The sequence below is a fragment of the Octodon degus genome, unplaced genomic scaffold (genome assembly GCF_000260255.1).
Source record: "Octodon degus isolate 3935 unplaced genomic scaffold, OctDeg1.0 scaffold00001, whole genome shotgun sequence".
Classification (NCBI taxonomy): Eukaryota; Metazoa; Chordata; class Mammalia; order Rodentia; family Octodontidae; genus Octodon; species Octodon degus.
The window spans coordinates 3,487,265-3,506,603 of record NW_004524577.1 but is presented as its reverse complement, the minus strand read 5'-3'; the positions used below and the strand labels follow the sequence as shown (position 1 = coordinate 3,506,603).

The window sequence follows — 19,339 nt, the reverse complement described above, 5'->3', positions numbered from 1 at the left end:
AAAAAAAAAAAAAAATAAAATAAAAGGCTGGGTTTGGAGCTGGCAAAATAGCTCAGCAAACTAAGTGCCTGCTTAGGCAAGCGCAGGGAACAGGACCCAGCTCCAGGGGCATACAGAGCCGGCCACCGAGACCGGGCGTGGGGATGCATGCCTGCAATCCCAGCACTGGAGAGGTTGAGACCAGAGGATCACTAGAGTCCAAGGTGCGTAGTGGGACCATGTACCAAACACATTTAAAAAAAAACCCAAAATAACGAAAATCTGGGTTTCCAACGATAAGCCATAGGAATTTTTGGTTATGAAAAGGTTACAGTTTAGGAAGAAAACTTAAATGCTATTGGGGGAAGCAGACATTAACTGAAAACGGAAAAGAACATGATTCCTCAGGAACCACAACTAAAATGTTTCACACAGTTACAGGTGATCCAGAGTTGGAAGAAGTCAAGTGACATTTCCCATTTCTGAAAGGAAGCCAAAACTCATTGTTCTAAATCACCTGGAGGATAAACATATAAGAATATCACAAGAAACAAGATGAGCATTAATTTTTCCCAAAAAAGAGTTGACTGTAAAGCCCTGTGCTGCTGGGAAGAGGACAGTTACGTCTTATTGAGTGTAATTCCAAACCGGAACATCTAAGCACAACAATGCTCTAGGCAAACACAGACCGGGCAGGCTGTCCATTACCCAGAAACACCTGAAACCCACAGTGTCACCAGCACCCCATTCTCACACCTCAACCAGAACATAATCCTGTGTTATGGGACATCTACTCAGAAAGATTATGTGGTAGGAGAGCAAAGACTGGGAATATTTCAAAAGACTGACAGAACAGCAGTACACTCAGCAAGAACTCAGACTGAAGGGAAAGCCTATCTTTTTCTTACAAAACATACAGTATGTAGCAAGCACATAAATGTTTGCTTTCTGACTACAGACTTGAAATCTCACGAAGAGAAGGGCTTCAAAAGTAAGTGCTATTTAGATTTTCAGTGTTTCTAAGAAATGTAAGACATACCCCGCAGGGAATGTGAGAGAACCTCAGATTCTCAAGATAGTTCAAGATATCTTTTTAAATTATTCCAGGTTTTGGTTCAGTGTTAGCAAGCCTTCTCTGTAATGGTCCAGATAATCAGTATTTTTATGGATCAGATGGCCTGTGGCAACTACTCAACTGTTAGGGCAGCCTGGAAGCAGCCACAGACATATGTAAGTCCATGGGTTTGGAAGTCTTTCACTGCTACGAGGCCGATAGGCCACAAGTCAACCTCTTTTTTTTTTTGGTGGTGGTGGTGGGGGACTGGCTCAGAATGCCTTAGGGGTGGGGCTGGCACAGCATGTGGTGCTGGGGATGAACCGTGGTCTCTGCAAATGCCTAAGCAGGTACCTTAGTCTGCTGAGCTATCTTGCAGGCCCCACAAGTCAACCTCTTACAAGCCAGTACAATGCACGGATAATGACTGGCCTTTGACTTAAGAGATGGGTGAGGGCAGTAGAAAAAAAGCTTCAAAAGACATCCTTTGGGGCACTGTCCAGACCAGTCAGTGTGCACCTCAACTATGGCCACTGACAGCACCAAGGGGAGAAAGAGAAAAATAGCTTTAAAAATCAGCACAGCATGGTAAACCAGTGAGGATTCTAGACTGGTTACAGCTCAGGCAAGGGAATCCCAAAGGAGACAGTGGTACAGAGATAAGACAGGAAGCATGGATGCGGCTAATCTTGAAAGCCCTGTATCACAGGGGACATCCAGAAGACAGCAGTCCACAACTGAGGTGGGGGAAGACAAGGAAACACTGTCAAGAGAAGTAATAATGTTTGAGAGCTGGTCAAAGAAATACAAATACAGGGGAGAAGAGGGGCATGAGAGAAAAATAGCAGATACCTGCATATGGTACACAGCGGCAAGAAACAAAGTTTTAAAAAGGAGGAGGAAGCAGTTGACAGGGAGGGGAAAAAAAGATCTACTAAGAGAGAAAAGGCTAAACACACACACACACACACACACACACACACACACACAGAAAAGGCTGATTTTTAACGCAATTAAAATTTGTTTTTAGAAAGTCTACATCTGGCATTCAGAAGATCAGTGTGAATAGGTGTTACATTAGAGCGGACAAAGGTTCAAGACTGCAAATGCAGAGGTTCTTTCAAATACTCCAAAAGAAGGGCAGGAAAGAAATTGCATGAGCCTCGAAGAATTTTTTTTTTCCCCCAAGGAGAGTAGATGGGAGTACTTCATAGATGACCGGAAAGGTTCAAGTTGAGAGCCAGCAACCGAAGTCACAAGATAGCAAATACGCACACAACAGTGAATCTGAAAAGCCCAGCGCAAGAGTCAGGTAGGTGGCCTGGTTCAAGTCTTCACACATCTCCAGAAAGTTTAATGCTAGCGTTTTTGGCTAGGACATTTCCTAGTGATTATTCAATATTATTCCTAAAATAGCCATCAGGTTTTTCAAAGAACATTCCAAACACAGAAAGGCTATAGAGAGTAACACAAACAACGCTCAACTACCCAAAACTACTAGAGCAGCAGGATAAAAGTTCTTGCACCCTGTGATTCACATCTCTGCTTTCCCCAGAGGGTTAGCCAGTGGTACTCACTCATGTAAAATTTTACACTTTAATGCATTTGAATGCATCCCTAAATATAATATAAAATGTTGGTTTGCATGCATTTATGTATCTTTTACATAAATGAATCATACTGTGAACAAACAAAAACTATTACTGGGATGACTATCAGAAATGAGCCATTCTTTTGACAACAATATAATGGCTATATAGGAAACGCTACTTAGGAAAATACCAAGGAAAGCAGTAAAGGTAAATTTATTGTGATGTTCACAACTTTCTTGCAAATTAAATGTGTGTGTGTGTGCGTGCATGCATATGAGAGAATATGTAAATTTATTTGTTCATTTATTTATTTATTAGGGACAGGGTCTTGCTAGGTAGTTCAGGCTGTCCCTGAACTTGCTATGTGGCTTAGGTTGGCCTCAAACTCAGGGTGATCCTCCTGCCTCAGCCTCTGAGTGCTGGGATTACAGGTATGCACCAGCACTCCCAGCTAGATGGGACTGTATTACAACCACTGGATCTAGAGGGAAGGCATAATACAAATATTCACTGAATTCTTTTAATCTTTTCTGTAAGTATCAAGTCGGGTAATAAAAAGCAAAATAAGGACCACAGAGATAGCTCAGCAGTCTAAGGACCCAGGTTTGACCCCCAGTACTGCATGCTGTGCCAGCCCTCACCCTGGGCGTGGTGGCGCACACCTGCAATCCCAGCCCTGGGGAAGCTGAAATAGGAGGTTGGTACAAGTCTGAGCTGTGCAGCGAGATAAAACATCTTAAGAATAACGTTGTTGGGGGCCAGGGAGATGGCTCAGTAGACTAAGTGCTTCCCTGGCAAGTGCAAGGGTCTGAGTTCAATCCCTGGTTCTGCCAAATAAATAAATAAATAAATAAATAAATAACGTTGTTGCCAAACTTTGTGGAGTGAATTAGTTCTCTTGAAACCCTTCATGATATGGCCTATGCACTCCAACTCAGGGATACCTATGCAGCAGGGCGGCCTGCTCGGGCCGAGAGTTCAACTTTGGGGGAAAAAAAGCTTTACATCTCAAAATCATCAACCATGGAGGGGCTGGGGAGATAGCTCGGTGGTATAAGTGCCTGGCTGGCAAGTGCAAGGGCCCAAGCTTAATCCCCAGTACCGAGTCTGAGCTGCATAGTGAGACCCTGTTATAAATAAATAAATAAATAAATAAATAAATAAATAAAATAAAAATATCAAAATAAGGGGGACTACTGGTTCGGGCCCCCCTCCTGTCCCTCTCTCAGACAGGAGCTTTCTTTCCCTCAATAAATATATTCTGCTCATAAAAAAAAGATCAAAATAATCGATCAATGATTAATGTTTGAGGCACAGTCACAAAACGGCAGGGCAAGGAACAGCCTGAGAACTGTCTGATGTGACTGGGAGGGTGGTGGGTTCCCAAAGAAAATTAAAATGAAGCCATAAAGGCATTTAGGGGGTGTAAAAATAAATGTTTTAACCACAATTCCCACCCTCTGATCACATACTTTACTTACCTGCTAGCCCCACAGGCACTTAGCTTAGCTTGTTTTCTAACTTACAGCAATCTAATCTCAACTCAGCACCACCCTTAACCCCTAAATGCACCGAGTAAGTGAGAATGCATTGAAGAGGACCAGGGAGACATAGCCAACGCTTCTAGCATGGAAACTGCAAGTGAATTTCTTTGCATCACCTTCAATTCTTTAAATGCCCAATCCATCAAGAGTCTCTGCCCAAAGAAGCTAAATACAAATATACACAAATAAGAACAATGTGTTCCCACACTTCCTGTAGTTGTAGAGACTACCTGGAGTTGTCAAAATACACTCTTCATGCTTCTGAGCTATCGCTCATGTTTACACCGTCCAGTACAATGTTAGCCGCTAAGCCACTTTCCAATCTGTGAAACAAAGATGATACCACCCAGCGTGTAACACGAGAATTACAGGGGCTAATACAATGTGTGGCTCACAGCGATCTCTCCACGAAGGTCACGTCATTGTTGTTATTGTACGTCTTGGAAACCAGGACAGACCTGGCTCCCCTGAGAACTCTTTCTGATTCAATGACTCCTGATGAACTATTTTATAGCCAAAATTTCTATTACCAGTGCTAGTACAATACACCAAAAATGTTTTAGTATAAAAATGCAAAATAAGAAGATAGTCTCCATTGACTTTTTTTTTTTTTTTTTTTTTTTGGAACCAGGCATTGAACTCAGGCCCTTGCACTTGCCAGGGAAGCGCTTATTCCACTGAGCCACCTCCCTGGCCCCTCCACTGACTTCTTAAACGAGAGAAGTAGAAGTCGGCTCTCTTTGGGAATGCTTTGGCTTCGTGTCCGCACTCTCACGCTGCTCTGGGACTGAGCTCCAGACAGCATGCTGCACCACCCTGACTTCCACCTGGGCCTCCACATTACCACGGTCCACCCTTCAACATCCCTTTAGAATCAGGCAGGAAACGTCTTTCTCAGGCTTCCTTGGAGACTTCCTCCTGTGCCCACACCTGAAGCCTTGTCTCTTCTGAATGTCCACCTTACAATGCTTTGGCCTCTTCTGAGCCAAATCTTGATAAACAAGTTTCCAATACCCTGTTTCTATTTCAAAATGTTTAATTCCTTTACTTCCAAAACTGAAAAACATACTGAACAATGTCCGGAGCAGAGCACCCTGCCTCGCTGTTGTTTTCTTACTTACTACACCATCTTGCCCGCTCAAGCACGTGTTGTGGAAATAATCTCGCCCAAAGCTGCGGCCGTGCTGTTCTCCCACCCAGGTTCTAAGCCAGCCCTCCTAAATGGCTGCTGCGACTGGTGCATCTAGCATGGTATGGCTGTAGACAAACTAGTTTTTCTTATGCTAATGACTGGCGCATTTGTTTCTAACCTGATTTCACAAACTAAGTTCAAACTACTAGCTGCCTACCATGTGGCCTTAGCTGTAATGTGTAAACCAAACATCTGCTGTATACTAAGCACCTAATACTAGGAAGTAAGCTAGTTGCTTTAATGTCATATAATTTAATCCCCAAGCAACCTTATGAGGTTGGATGCTACTTTTCACCACTATAGACTTTTTAAAAGTAAGAAGAATCAAGGAATTTGGCCAGTTTCACACCTATATTAAGCAAATAGGGCAGCAGAGAGAAGTATGAACTCAGGATAAGATGAACTTGTACTCTTTCCAATAATGAGGTGCTCTTCTAAGTAACTACCCTAAAAACTCACACTTGTATCACCTTCCTCTACCTATCACGGCCAGCGCGCTGCCGAAGCACAGCACAGTGGCCAGAAGCCCGGCTCTGGAGTCGGATCTCGACGTAGATCCGGACTCTGCTGCGGACTGGCTCCGGACACCACAGTGCAAGCACACAGAGCAGTCTCCGGCACAGGAGAGCACAAACCACTGCGCGTCAGGGCCGCCGCGGGCTACGCGGGCATGCGCAGCACAGGTTCAGCCGCCAGCTCCTGCCCATGGGAGGTATGAGTAATTTACCAAGTAGGACGGCCTGAACGGGGAATGCACAGAAACTTCATTTTTAAGATACGGCGGGCAGGTACACACAGGAAGCGGCAAGACTCCGTTTGTAACACCTAAACAGGACTCCAAGACGTTCAAACTCAGACCTGACAGTACAAATACATCACCCAAAAGCTGTGGGTTTGTACCCGTGCTGCGCTGCTCAAGGCGCCGAGCCGGGTCTTGTAGAAGCCTTCTCTCACCTGACTGGGCTGGGCTGCTCTGCACCTCTCCGTTATTTTGTGGCTGCTGGACTGCTGCAGCACTGCTTTCTGACTGGCTGCTTAACACCTTAGCAGCAGATCCCAGCTTTGCTGCTATGACGGGAAAATGCTGACCCCTCTTTAGGAGCTGTTTATGTTCCTGGTGGCGAAATCGTGGAGGTACTTCGCGAGGGTACCGAGGCAAAGCCTGCGGCGGCGGCTGCTGCTGCTGCTGCGGCTGTGGCGGCTGCGGTGACGGCGGTGGCTGCTGCTGTGGCGGCGGCTGCTGCTGCGGCGGCTGCTGCTGCTGAATGTTGGCTGTAGCTCGCTTGGCATTATTATTAGTGCTGGTTGCTGTGGAAGTGCCGTTATTAGAGTTGGCAGGCTGAGGCTGGCTTACACTGGGCTTTATCTGTTCTGGCACTAATCCCAACAAAAGAAAAGGGGTGGAAAAGATTAGCCAGTAAAGTGTACCTCCACAGAAAGCCATCTAAATTCAAAAGCACTATGCAAACAACCCTAATGGAACAAAAGCTTCACGTGTGCTGTGATAGCCCATTCACGAGTTCGGCCCCCCAGCAGATGGCCCTGCCAGCACACATCTCTTCCGACTCACTACCGTCCCTGGAGGGGCAGGGCCCTCGGTCTCCACTGGCCAGGATGCATCTCTGGCCACCAGGTCCTCCCCATAGCAGACTCCCGTCAGATGGGAAGCACCTATTTCAAAGCCATGGGACTCACCAATGAGGAAATGTGTCAAATCTTGTTTTATTTTGGTACTGGTGATCAAGCCCAGAGATTCAAGTTTCTGAGGCTAGTCTTGTTAAACTGCCTAGGCTGGGCTCGAACTTGCAGTCTGCTTTTGCAGTCTGCCTCAGCTTCCCTGAGTGCTCGGAAGACAGGCATGCACCGTGCCCAACTTGTGCCAAACTGATTTTGTGTCCCAAAGGAATGCTCAATTCTCAGGTAAATACTCTTATTCTCCTGCATCTTAAATTATATTTGGTCCCTACTTTAAATCTCTGTAAGACAAAATTAAAAGTAGAAGATAATTTTAAGGTTTCCTTACAAAACAGCAAAGTTAACAAATTTTTCAGTGATAAAATATAGTCTAACCTAAATAAGACACTAAGAATATGGAAGTAAATACAAAGACAACAGAATGAAATCATGAGACTAATCAAAATTGGAGAAATAATTTAGATGCTATTTTAAGCAAATCTGATAAAAACTATTGTCTTCAGTAGAAATAATCATAAACTTTTAACTTTATTTTTGGACTCCTGTAAGAGAAAAATAATAAACTGATGGAAAGGCCTTTAAATCAGCAAAAACACACTCCGTCTCCTATACTACGGATGACATGGTACATGGCCTGGCGTTCAATCGGAGCTCTGCACGAGCTGCGTACCCGGCTGCACCTGACTTCCTGCTGGGACAGATGAGGCCTCTACTCCGAAGAGATAAAGTGCGGCTGAAGGTTTCAATGACTGTAAAGCACAAACACGAAGCTACATTAAGCATGGCTACTCTTTAATGGCTGCCCACCTCCTACATGTGCAGCACTTTTAATATTCCGCCAAACACACTGTCACAGACGGACACCGCTTTGCAGTGCGATAAGCAAAGTGACACACAACCACCATGCCGGTGGTGAGTAAATGCACAGAAAACTCCGTCTGGGATTGAGTCCTAGTTCTTGAAACAAGCCAGTCCTGTGCTCACGACTGGGTCCCTGCTGTCTCTCCTGAAGCGTGGGCCTGGTCCGCCGTCTGGGACAGTGAACCGCTTAATAGACACAAGCTGTTGTTGTGGCTTAAATAAAACAGATACGATCAAATGTCTGCAACACGCCTGGTGCTGTGACACCCCGCTCACGCGTGTCCATCACAATAATCACCTAGCCTTCTATTACCTCACCTCAGCTCGGCGGTCCCCTCCGTGGAACAATCTGAACTCACCACCTGCCTTCCTTCCGAGCATCTGGTGATGGAGTTCATACAACTCACACAACTTTTTAACATAAGCTCTTACTTGGCCTCTTACTGCTTCCAGCGTGGCTTCGATGCCTACAGAAATTCAGACCCGCTGGCATCCGGGGGCCGCGGTGCGGAATCGCAGTCATCCACGACCAGGACCCTTTTCCTTCTTCCTGATGCTCACTGAGAAGCTTCTTATGAATAATGTGCACCTGCTGCTTTTTAGGCCTCGCTACTGCACCTACGAAACTGTCTCCAGACGACTGAAAGCTCCTGGCACGTAACAACGACACACATCCTTTGTGTGTCTGACAGGATAGTAAGTAAATATAAATGCTATTAAAACCCCACTGAAGGAGAACAATAAGGCATGAGAGTATTCTAAAGTGCCTTGCAAATGAAAGGAAGACACGGTATGCAGCACTGAAACTGCAGGGGCCAGGGACACCGGAGCTGCCTTCAGGCGCCTGCCGCCAGCCTGAGCACAGACTCAGCGACTGGACGGGTGTGCGCAGCAGCCCTGGCCGCTCCTGCAGCCCTGGCCACTTGGACTTTTATACCAGAAAACTAAACATTGTTTTTAAAAAGTGTGTTAATAACTGTATACCCAAATAGGGCGCGAACTATGGAAGAAAGCAACAAGAAAATGCTTTTGGTATATTCAAAAAATAGAAGACAACCTATACACAAATAAAGACATTTTATGAACGGAATACTAAATGTAAGAGACTAGGAGTTCAGAACTAATCTGTCACCTAGCAAACCCACACCTACCACAAATTAAAATACCACACAAAAAACAAGGCTGAGAAAGGTACTCTCTTCTGAAGCCAGAAAAATTCACTAAATCAAGGAAAGAAATTTGACACAATGTAACCAATTATAAAATTAACCTTGAGTTGAATTTCAAACATTATAAAGGGGGGATAGTAATGACTGAAGGATAAGTTGTATTATGTGTAGGAAGTAAAGGGTTTCTAGAAAACATTAAATATTGAATAGTTCTGCCCATTCTACAAAGGCTGACCAAAAAGTGTGGTGTTCACACTGTTGACAACTTATTACTGTAAGAGACATACTGCCCTCAATCCCCTCTGAAATAGCCCCTGGCTCCTGCACACGCCACTCTGCAGTCCAGAAGTGGTGCTCAGTGCGCTCTCTCACAATTCAGGAGCGCAGCCACAGGGCAATGCGGCGGCCGGGCTGGAGTCTGCGGACAGCCAGCGTGTATCTGGCCACCTCACTCGCTGGGCCTGGCGAGGTGTACCTTCTGGCTCTCCTCCAAAGTCAAAATAGCCATGAAAAGTAAGTTTTTTCAATCAACATAAGACAGCCAATAAGAGATAGAGGACTTCCACAACTGCTTCAGAAACAGTGCGGACATGGTGGCACATGCCTGTCACACCAGCACTTGGAGGCTGAGCAAGGAAGATCTGGAGTTCAAGGCCAGCCTGGGGTACACATCAAATTCGAGGCCGCCTTGGACTACACAGGGAGACCCTGTCTGAAAGAAAACAAGAGAGAGAGAGAGAAAGATGAGAATAAAGAGAAAAGTGTGTCTCAAGCAAGGGTGTTTTGAGGGGGGACTTAGTGGTAATGTATCTTTTACTGCAATATGAATTTTTCAAAAAGACTATATTTTTTTTTATCACTGCATACAAGCAGTTTAAAATTTTTAAGTTAACTGTATTGAAAGCACTGAAGTCGCTGAAAGGAGGAAAAAAAAAGTGGGTTAACACAAAATAAGAAGCCAAGGGACTGGGGAGACAGCTCAGTGGTCTAAGCGCTTGTCTGGCAAGTGCAGGGACCCACGTTTGATCCCGGTACCACATGCTGCTTAGGCCCCAGAACCCTAGATGCGCTGTGCTACCCCGAGAACAGACATGGTAGACACGTGCCTGTAATCCCAGTCCGTGCGGGGAGGCCAGGCCAAGACAGGAGAACCACATGAGTCTGAACTGTGCAGAGAGATCCTGCATCAAATAAAAAAGCCAAGAATAAGCCCCAGTATAAGCTTAGTTACAACAGGAAAGTGTTAATTCACTTGTTATAACTTGTCTCCTTAACTAGGTAAAGAAAAGACTGCATAAAGTACTCCTGAAACAATGCAGGAAAGCTGGGAGACAAAAAGCATACATAGAAATAGGTGTCACAAAAAAAAAAAAAAAAAAAAAGGTGTCACCAAGAAATGCCAAGAAAATTGAAATGAAATAGTATTATCGTCATGCAAAAGAAAATTCATGAATAGTATAGAAGATAAGTACTTCAGTTACAAAGATAATTAAAAAGATATAATACGAAAATTTATACACCAATCCATATTGTACCAAAACATGTATACCAACTGAACAGAAAAAGAACAAAAAACAAAAAAGCAAAACATCATGCCTTCACAGCAGATAGTGTAACACTTCTTTGACAAATCCTATGACAGTCATAAAAAGTTAACACGTACACAACCCCATGAAGAACAATAAACTACAAAGATTATAAAAATACAGTGATCCTGTAAGTAAATATGGTTTTATTACTTAAAATAAAGTAAAATAAATACATAGAGCAAATTTCTGGACTGCAATACAATGTCACTAGAAATGACAAGTAGCACAATAAAACTACCTTAAAATTACTGAGTTGAAAAGGTAATCATGAAACTGTCCTACCAATTTGGTTTGAACCTGTCTCATTGCTATTTGTTTCTCAATAAAATTATGGAAAAAAAGAAAAGGTAATAAAATACCAAACTGCAGGGTAATTAAGAAAATAGTAAAACACTACATGTAATACATTTTTTTAAATTTTTTTATTTTTATGTGTGTGTGTGTGTGTGTGTGTGTGTGGCCAGCTCAGCCCACCAGGGGGCGGGGCTGGCTGGCATGTGGTGCTGGGGGATTGAACCGCGGTCCCTGTGCTTTGCTAAGCTTGTTCTAAGTAGGTGCTTTAGACCACTGAGCCATCTCACCAGCCCCCATGTAATACATTTTAAGATACAATTAACTCAGTGCTTAAAGAACAATTCATAGCCTTGTTTATAACAAGCAAAGATATAAAGCATCCAACTCAAGAAGGTAAAAAAATTAAAGAAAGCAGGAAAAACAAAGCAGCTGAAATTAACAAAAAAAAAAAAAAAAAAAAAAAAAAAAATCAATGACTTTAAAAGTAAACCCAGGCTGGGGAGATGGCTCAGTGGAATAAGCGCTTCCCTGGCAAGTGCAAGGACCTGAGTTCAATCCCCAGGTCGGCCAAAAAAACAAACAAATAAAAGTAAACCCATAAAATCCAAGGAAGGAGTATGTGGAGGGAAAAATCCCAGTGAACACTGTGTGTGTGTGTGTGTGTGTGTGTGTGTGTGTGGTACCAGGTACCTGCATTTTCCTGAGCTGGTCTAAGCAGGCGCATTAGTCTGCTGAGCTATCTCACCCATTTCCCTAGTCAACACTTTTTTTAAAATGAAAATAATAAATAAATAAATAAATAAAATGAAAATTAAAAAAATATTTCTGCCAGGCATGGTGGTACAATGCCTTTGATCCTTGAGAGGCGGAGACAGGAGGATCACTGTGAGTTTAATGCCAGCTTTGGTACATAAGGGAAGTCAAGGCACAGTGAGACTCTTCTCACAAAAACAAAAAACCCAAAACCCAAAAACAAAAAATTATTTACACTCAATTCTGTAACTAGTTTGGAAAGTTATTGGGGTAAGTAATTAATACTGACTACCAAAGAGGCAGGAAATCTAAGCATAGAAGAAATTTAGGAACATACCTCTCAGGACCAAATACTCACTGATCAACAGTACTACTGTATAAAAGTACATAAACTATCTTAGAACAAAGAAGTCCAAGTTCAAGAGACTGGCTGGATTCGAATCTCAGTTCTGAGTTACATCCACGTTGATCTGAGGGCTTAACATGGTAATAGATGTAAAGAACTATAAAACTTTTACCTAGCATATGGTGAGTACCCAGCAAATGTCACGGGTTACTCTTAAGAAAGAAGGGCTAGGGCCGGCCAGACAGCTCAGCAGACTAAAGTATCTGCTTAGGTAGACAGAGACCAGATGTGATCCCTGGTGTGACGTGATGGCCCTGGCCCCGCCCCCGGGTCTGCTGAGAGGGCCACTGAGACTGGGCGTGGTGGTGCAACCTTCTCCAGTTTCTCTGCACAACAAGCTGGAAAGTCACAAACTTCACGGATGCTTTTTCTTAGGAGACTGAATGAGTTGCAACTCTTGGCACAGTGCAGCTTTGTGAATTGTACCTATAATCCCAGCATTTGGGAGGCTGAAAAAAGGAGGATCACTGAGTCCAATCTATGTAGTGAGACCCTATAGTAAATACAGGGAGGGCTGGAGAGATGGTTCAGTGGTCTGAAGCACCTACTTAGAACAAGCTTAGCAAAGCACAGGGACCACGGTTCAATCCCCCAGCACCACATGCCAGCCAGCCCCGCCCCCTGGTGGGCTTAGCTGGCCACACACACACATACACACAAATAAATAAATAAATAAAAATTTTTTAAAAAAGTAAATACAGGAAGCGAAGGAAGGAAGGAAGGAAGGAAGGAAGGAAGGAAGGAAGGAAGGAAGGACAGACGGACCTGGATAAAGCTGCAGGTTTCTGGCTTATAATGTGTGTAGAGAGTGGTACCACTCACCAAATTACCAAATAGAAAACAAAAATCAAGTCTGGCAAATAATGTGACAGAATGAGTTTATAGTTTTGGATATGGTTAGTGAATAGCTCTTTTCAAATACTATGGTCTTGAGAATCCTTTTTACTCAGAAATGAGAACTCTAAATGCTGTGTTTATGTGAGTTACAGGTATGTTTACCATATTATTCATTTAAACCTAAATCAATATAAATATTCATTTATCCATTTATTTAAAATGAATAAAATAAGCCCATTAACATATTAATACAGTTTTTTTCTTTTTCTCCTTTTTTTTTTTTCTTTTTGTGGGCAGGAGATAGTTCAGTGGCTTAAGCACCTGCCTGGCAACTGCAAGGTCTTAAGTTTGATCCCTAGTACCACACACAAAAAAAATACACATTATATCTATACATTTTTTTAAAATAACCTTTACAAACAAAGTATGACTTTATTTTTCCTTTTCTGTGGAACCCGGGATTGAACTCAGGCCCCTGCACGCTTATTCCACTGAGCCATCTCCTCAGTCCCTAAAGTATGGCTTTCTACACCTCTGCAATTTCTTTTAGTATCTGGCTTAACAGAAGGAATGCAGATTTTTTGTTTTGTTTTGGTGTTTTGAGACAGAGTCTTGCTAATATTTAATTCAGGTTGGCCTTGAACTCACTGTGTAGCCTAGGCTGGCCTCGAACTTGTGGCAACAGCCTTTCCGAGTGCTGGGATCACAGGTCTGCGCCACTACGCACAGCGGTGGCTGGAAGATTCTTACATGATTATGTTGTGATGGTCCACTGCACACGTAGCCTCCTGATGACCAGAGAAGGCTAAAAAGGGCAACAGAGTTTTCCTGTTTCAGGAAAATAGTTTTTCTAACTACAAGAATCTCAAAATTCTGAGAAGCCTCCCAGGGTCCTGCCCTCAAATCAGTTGTAAGAACCACTATTATTAACTATTCATGGAATGAATACAAGTGAATGAAAGGTTCTGGAATTTCAAAAAAAAATCTGGATTGAAAACTTGAATTCAGGATTTGATATAGAGGTTGAAAACAGTCCCCAATTGTAGACTGAGAAGATATGGTACAAACCCAAAGAATAGGTTTAAGCAGCAGGCAGAAACAAAGTAAAAAGTAACAGTAGGACACTCCTAGGCAGAGAGCCAAGATGACCATGAGCGGGCTACCTATTCAGCTAGTCAAGAAGAAGTGCCCTCCTCTGTTCGCCCCCAGTCCCACCTGCACCAGCCCCAACAGATTTCCTGCTTGGTAGAGCGCAGACACACCCTGACCCCTCAACAGTGTTGCCACAGCTCGGAACCCCAGCATTTACCCTGCAGAAATCTATCTAGGTCTCTTAATCCAACTACCTACTACTTTCTAAATTTGTTCAGCTCCCAGGCCCAAGGGTCATGAAACCCTTCTCAGAATTAACCTGAATTCATCTGCCAAGATCCCTTTGTACCAGTTGTCCAGACGCTGATCTTCCTACAAACCACATGCACTTCCTTCTCTTCCAATACACCAAATAGTTACCCCAGAACACAATGATTCATTCTAGCTCTTTTGCCCCACCTGCCTTGACACCTTTCCTCACATTTCCCTGGTCATCTCGCTTGGGAGATTTCTAAACAAATCCCTCTACATTCAGTTCACCGTAAAAGCATTTTATGACACACAACCTGCCTCCTCCATTCAGAAAAGTCTCACAACACAGTGGCTGTGCTCTGAAAGTGCCGGTCTCCATCTTTTACCTTACCACTCGCTCAGGATACAATGGTCAGTAGACAAGAGGCAACTTAATTCCCAGCACAGTATAGCATTCTGAGGATGCCACATGTGTGACATCCAACTTCACAGAGGTGTTAAGAACTGAGCACCAAGAAAGAGGAGAAAGAGTGCGAGGGAGAACAGCGCCGCACATTGGCGGCTGCTCACTGAAGGAGGCAGAGCAGGGGAAGCCCCAGTCTGGTCCCACTGGGCTGCCGAGAGTGCCCTGCTTGGCGCGAAGGCCCTGGGTCGGACCCCTGGAACAAGCCGTTGGGCGAAGGAGGGGGGAATGATGCACGGAGCATGGTGTTAACAAATACACTGCTGAAGAAATCGGGTTTTCTTTTCTTTTTTTATACTTTTTTAATGAGAAAAAAGATAAAATAGCAATGAAACAGCTTCAAAACAGGTTAGCAGGATGGTTACAATAACTAATACACTGCATATTAAGAAGTCAGTTTTAACTAAATCTCTGTGCTAAAAACTAATGAACATGTAGGGAACAAGAGCTCAGTCAACAGTGCTTTAATCAGCTCTTAACATTAGACTGCTGATGGTACCAGAAAAACCACTTTAAAGAAATTTCATTCAGGTTGCAAAAATATACACAGAAAGTTATGTTTTTATATTTTTGTGATGCTGTAATTCAATGAAGCTATTTCACAACGTAAAGGAAATGGGTAAAGTCTAAATGACTAGAAATTAACAAGTATACTACTCCTCCAAATAAAAGACATAAATTTACCTATTTAGGCTTTTTCTTTCTTCTTCGTGCATCCTGGCCTTGAGCTCACTTACATAGCCCAGGCTGGCCTCAAACACACAGTGATCCTCCTGTCTCGGCACCACCACGCACAGCCACCTTATTGCTTATATAGAAGCACATTATTTAAACCTGAAACTGTTCTACAAAGTTTATTAATTAAAAAATACATAGTCTTATATTCAAATGAAAAATAGGCAATATTCATTTCTAAATATATCTTTTTTAAATCTGTAAAAACACCATTCTAAAATGTAATTTTAGGGCTGGTGAGATAGCTCAGCGGTCTGAGTGCCTGCTTACTAGGCAAGCATAGGGACCAGGGTTCGATACTCAGCACACGTCCGTCCGGCCAGGCCGGCCCCGCCCCCAGCTGTACTGTGTGGGCCAGAGACCATGTGTGGGGGTGCACGCCTGTAATCCCAGGGCTGGGGCAGTTGAAAACAGGAGGACCGCTGCAAGTCCAAGCTGCATGGAGACCTTGTACCATGTACCAAATACATTTTTTTAATAAAAGTAATTTTAATCAACTTATTTCAGAAAATCATAAATGACTTCCACTTTGACGATCTGTATATCTAACACACACAAGTGCAGTACACTTTAATCATCAATTATCCCTACTACCACCCCCAAAACATCAGTTTCCATCCTGGATACCTCAAGTCCTTACACTTTATCTACCCACTGGTAATTTAGATCTGTATTCATTTTCTTTCTTTTCTTTTTTTGCAGAACCGGGGATTGAGCTCAGGCCCTTGCGCTTACCAGGGAAGCGACTGTTCTGCTGAGCCGTCTCCCCGGCCCCTGTATTCACCTTCATATTGGTCAACATTCCAGTCTTCAACAATACTGGTAGAAACGCTGTCATAGGGCTGGCGGGATGGCTCGGTAGAATAAGCACTTGCCTGGCCAGCACAAGGGCCTGAGTTCAATCCCCAGTTCCACCAAAAAAAAAAAGAAAGAAATGCAGTCATAATCCACAAAACGTCATTTTAACATTTTAATAGAATAAAGCATTAAGTTGACCTCCAGAGAATAAAACCCACTCACAGATTAGCATTTCAATTATTAGAAGAACAGGGAAAAAAGCTAGCAGGTAAAAATATTACTCAGTAAACATGTAAACAATAGAAAGAATCTTTAGACTTCTGGCAACTCGAACCCTAACAGAATTTCTATTTTTAATGTCAACTTGGGTCACTCTACAGAAAAGTAACAGGCTCATGGTAAGCTCTTCAAAGACAAGCTGGCACACAGACTCCTCTGAAAATGTTAGTCTCACTAAGAGCAAAAGTTGAACATTTCATAAATATCTTTTACTTATATTAACAATGTTCAAAAAAAAAGAATACTACATTTTCACCTGGGATCGATACTCTTTTTTTTTTGGTGGAACCGGGGATTGAACTCAGAGCCTTGTGTTTGCCAGTCAAGCGCTTATCCTACTGAGCCATCTCCCCGGACCAATACTACTTTTTTAAACAAAATTAATCATTACTAATAAAGTAAAAAGTATATTAAAACTATTCATGAACAACAGTAATTCAGGTCTTCAAAAATTACAAGACAGGTGGGGAACCGGGGCTTGAGCTCAGGCCCTGGCGCTTGCCAGGGAAGCTTCCACTGAGCCATCTCCCCGGCACAAGACAGAATTTTCTAGCCAGGAAATAACCAGGTCACATTCTGCTGGCCATGACGGTACATTCCTGCAATCCCAGCACTCTGGAGGCTGAGACAGGAGGGTCACTGAGATCAAAGACAGCCTCAACTACGGAGCAAGCCCTGGTCGCAAACAGCCACGAACATGCAAACAAACTAAACTCTGAGCATCATTCACATACAAAACATTCTTTAAAATTTTTATTGCGTATTGTTTTACATTTTTAAGGCCACAAAATAAAATCCTGTGGAGAGAAGTTCAAGTGTAACAAATGAGCATATTTAAATTTTTACTTTATCAGGCAGCTCATTTTTTTCTCTGTTGTTAATGTTTCTAATACGTAATTGTATTCATAATCTAAACTCTCAAATCAGTTATGCTGCTTGCTAAATATAGTCACACTTAAAAATGTACCAATCAGAAGGAACAAGTTTGGGCGAAATCAGTTCTTCCAGCTTTCCTGATGAACAGCTGCAGCAGTATCAACTGAGATACAGATTCAAAGTAGATGAGGAAATTACCAATACCAAGAAATGCCAGAGAGGTGCTTCCAACTGCAGCTTTCGCACTCTGCAGCTGGTGGCAGAAACTGGAGGAAAAGCACAGTGCTATTTTCCTGCTAAAGGTGCACCATTTGTCACCCGCCCCTGTATCTGGGCCCAGGAACTTACAATCCCACCTCCTTATATGTAAAGGGGAGTTAGAAGAACAATTCAGCTAGTTGAACAAGAGCAGCTTTATTCATATACAATAATTTGCAAACCAATATAATTTAAATCAGGGCCAAACCCTATGCCACTGTGGACATCATGTCCCGTCTCACTGATAAGCACACTGCAGCGCTTATAATACACTTCCTTGTATAATCTATCTCTTCTAAAGCACAGGGTCTTCTACAACACACACAGGAGACACTTCCAAACCTTTAATGTATCTGCTGCACCTCAGTGCAAACACAGGAGATTCAGAAAGTGGTACAAAGATCTATTTTTCGGGCACAGGAACACTCTGTAGAGCGCGCTGCTCATTAATGTCTCTCCCATAATACGTAATTCTGTATCGGGGATCCACAAATTTGGTTAGTGACAACTGTTAGGAATGACAGATTTACCTTTATGACTTACTCATCAGAATCGTGTTTGCTTTTGTTCGTTTTGGGTTTGGGAACGATGCTGGACGTCGAACCCAGGGACTCCCACACGCTAGGCAAGTGCTCTACCTCTGAGCTACAAAGCCCAGACCAGACTCTTTTTTAAAAAAAATAACTAATTGTCACAAAGGTGCTCGCATCTGAGTAACACTGAGAAAGTGTTTAGATGATATATAGCAATGCCTGGAGCTCCCTGGCTTTCACGCGTGTCTCAAATATAAATTAAGAAAAAAAGTACCTAAAAGCTGAGGTGCAAGTTGGCAGCAGAGTAACACAGAAGTCTAAAGCACACTGGCGGCTGCGGCGGATGTGCAGGGCGCTTGGTTCCACCCGTAATGAGGCTCACTGAGAAATGCTGATGTGGAACCAAGTTCCGGAAGTGGCACAATAAACGGACTGTCATTAAGTCACCAAAGACAGAAATACAGGGTGCTTAGCTGAAGAAAAAGTCCTAGATATATTTAAGAAAAAGTACAGCTGAATAGCAAAGATTATGAAATTACAACATTTAAAAAAATTAGAGAGGGCAGCCAAATAGCTCTGGATTAAAGTGCCGGGCCTGCCTTGCGGGCCCTGCCCCTGGGCGCACTGAGACTGGGTGTGGTGGTGCCGCCTGGAACCCCAGCTCTTGGGAGGCTGTAAACTGGTGGATCACTACGAGTGCCATCTAGTAGTGAGACCCTGAACACCCTGTAGACCCTTCCCTAAAATAAACAAATTTAAAAATTGGAAAATTTTTCTCTAAATTTGGATAAATGGTAGGGTTTTCTTAGCATTAAAATGAGTCAACAATTAAGACTCAGGACATATGAGAACTTGTACTGTAACGTCATGTACCTCGGTAGTGTCCCAAAATTTTCTGATCAAGATGATTATGGGGCCAAAGAGGAAAGTGATCGATGACGTAGAATGTGCCTAAGGAGAGTCACATGGGGAGAAGACGCTCTCTCAGGCTTTCACAGAGAGCACATAGGCCAAGCAATGGCCGTGACTCATCCACATGGCTGCACTGACAAAGGTTCTACAATCTGAGGTACAGGATCTCAGGATAA

At 43.2% G+C, this 19,339-nt stretch overlaps 1 protein-coding gene across 1 annotated transcript in view; it reads right to left on the bottom strand.

The window, feature by feature from the left end:
• Tnrc6a (trinucleotide repeat containing 6A) overlaps positions 1–19,339 on the bottom strand; it is a 67,887-nt gene that overhangs the window by 34,127 nt on the left and 14,421 nt on the right. Inside the window, exon 3 of the mRNA XM_023715220.1 lies at positions 6,316–6,738. The gene's annotated coding sequence lies outside the window, so the exon portion shown is untranslated. The remainder of the gene's footprint in view (positions 1–6,315; positions 6,739–19,339) is intronic.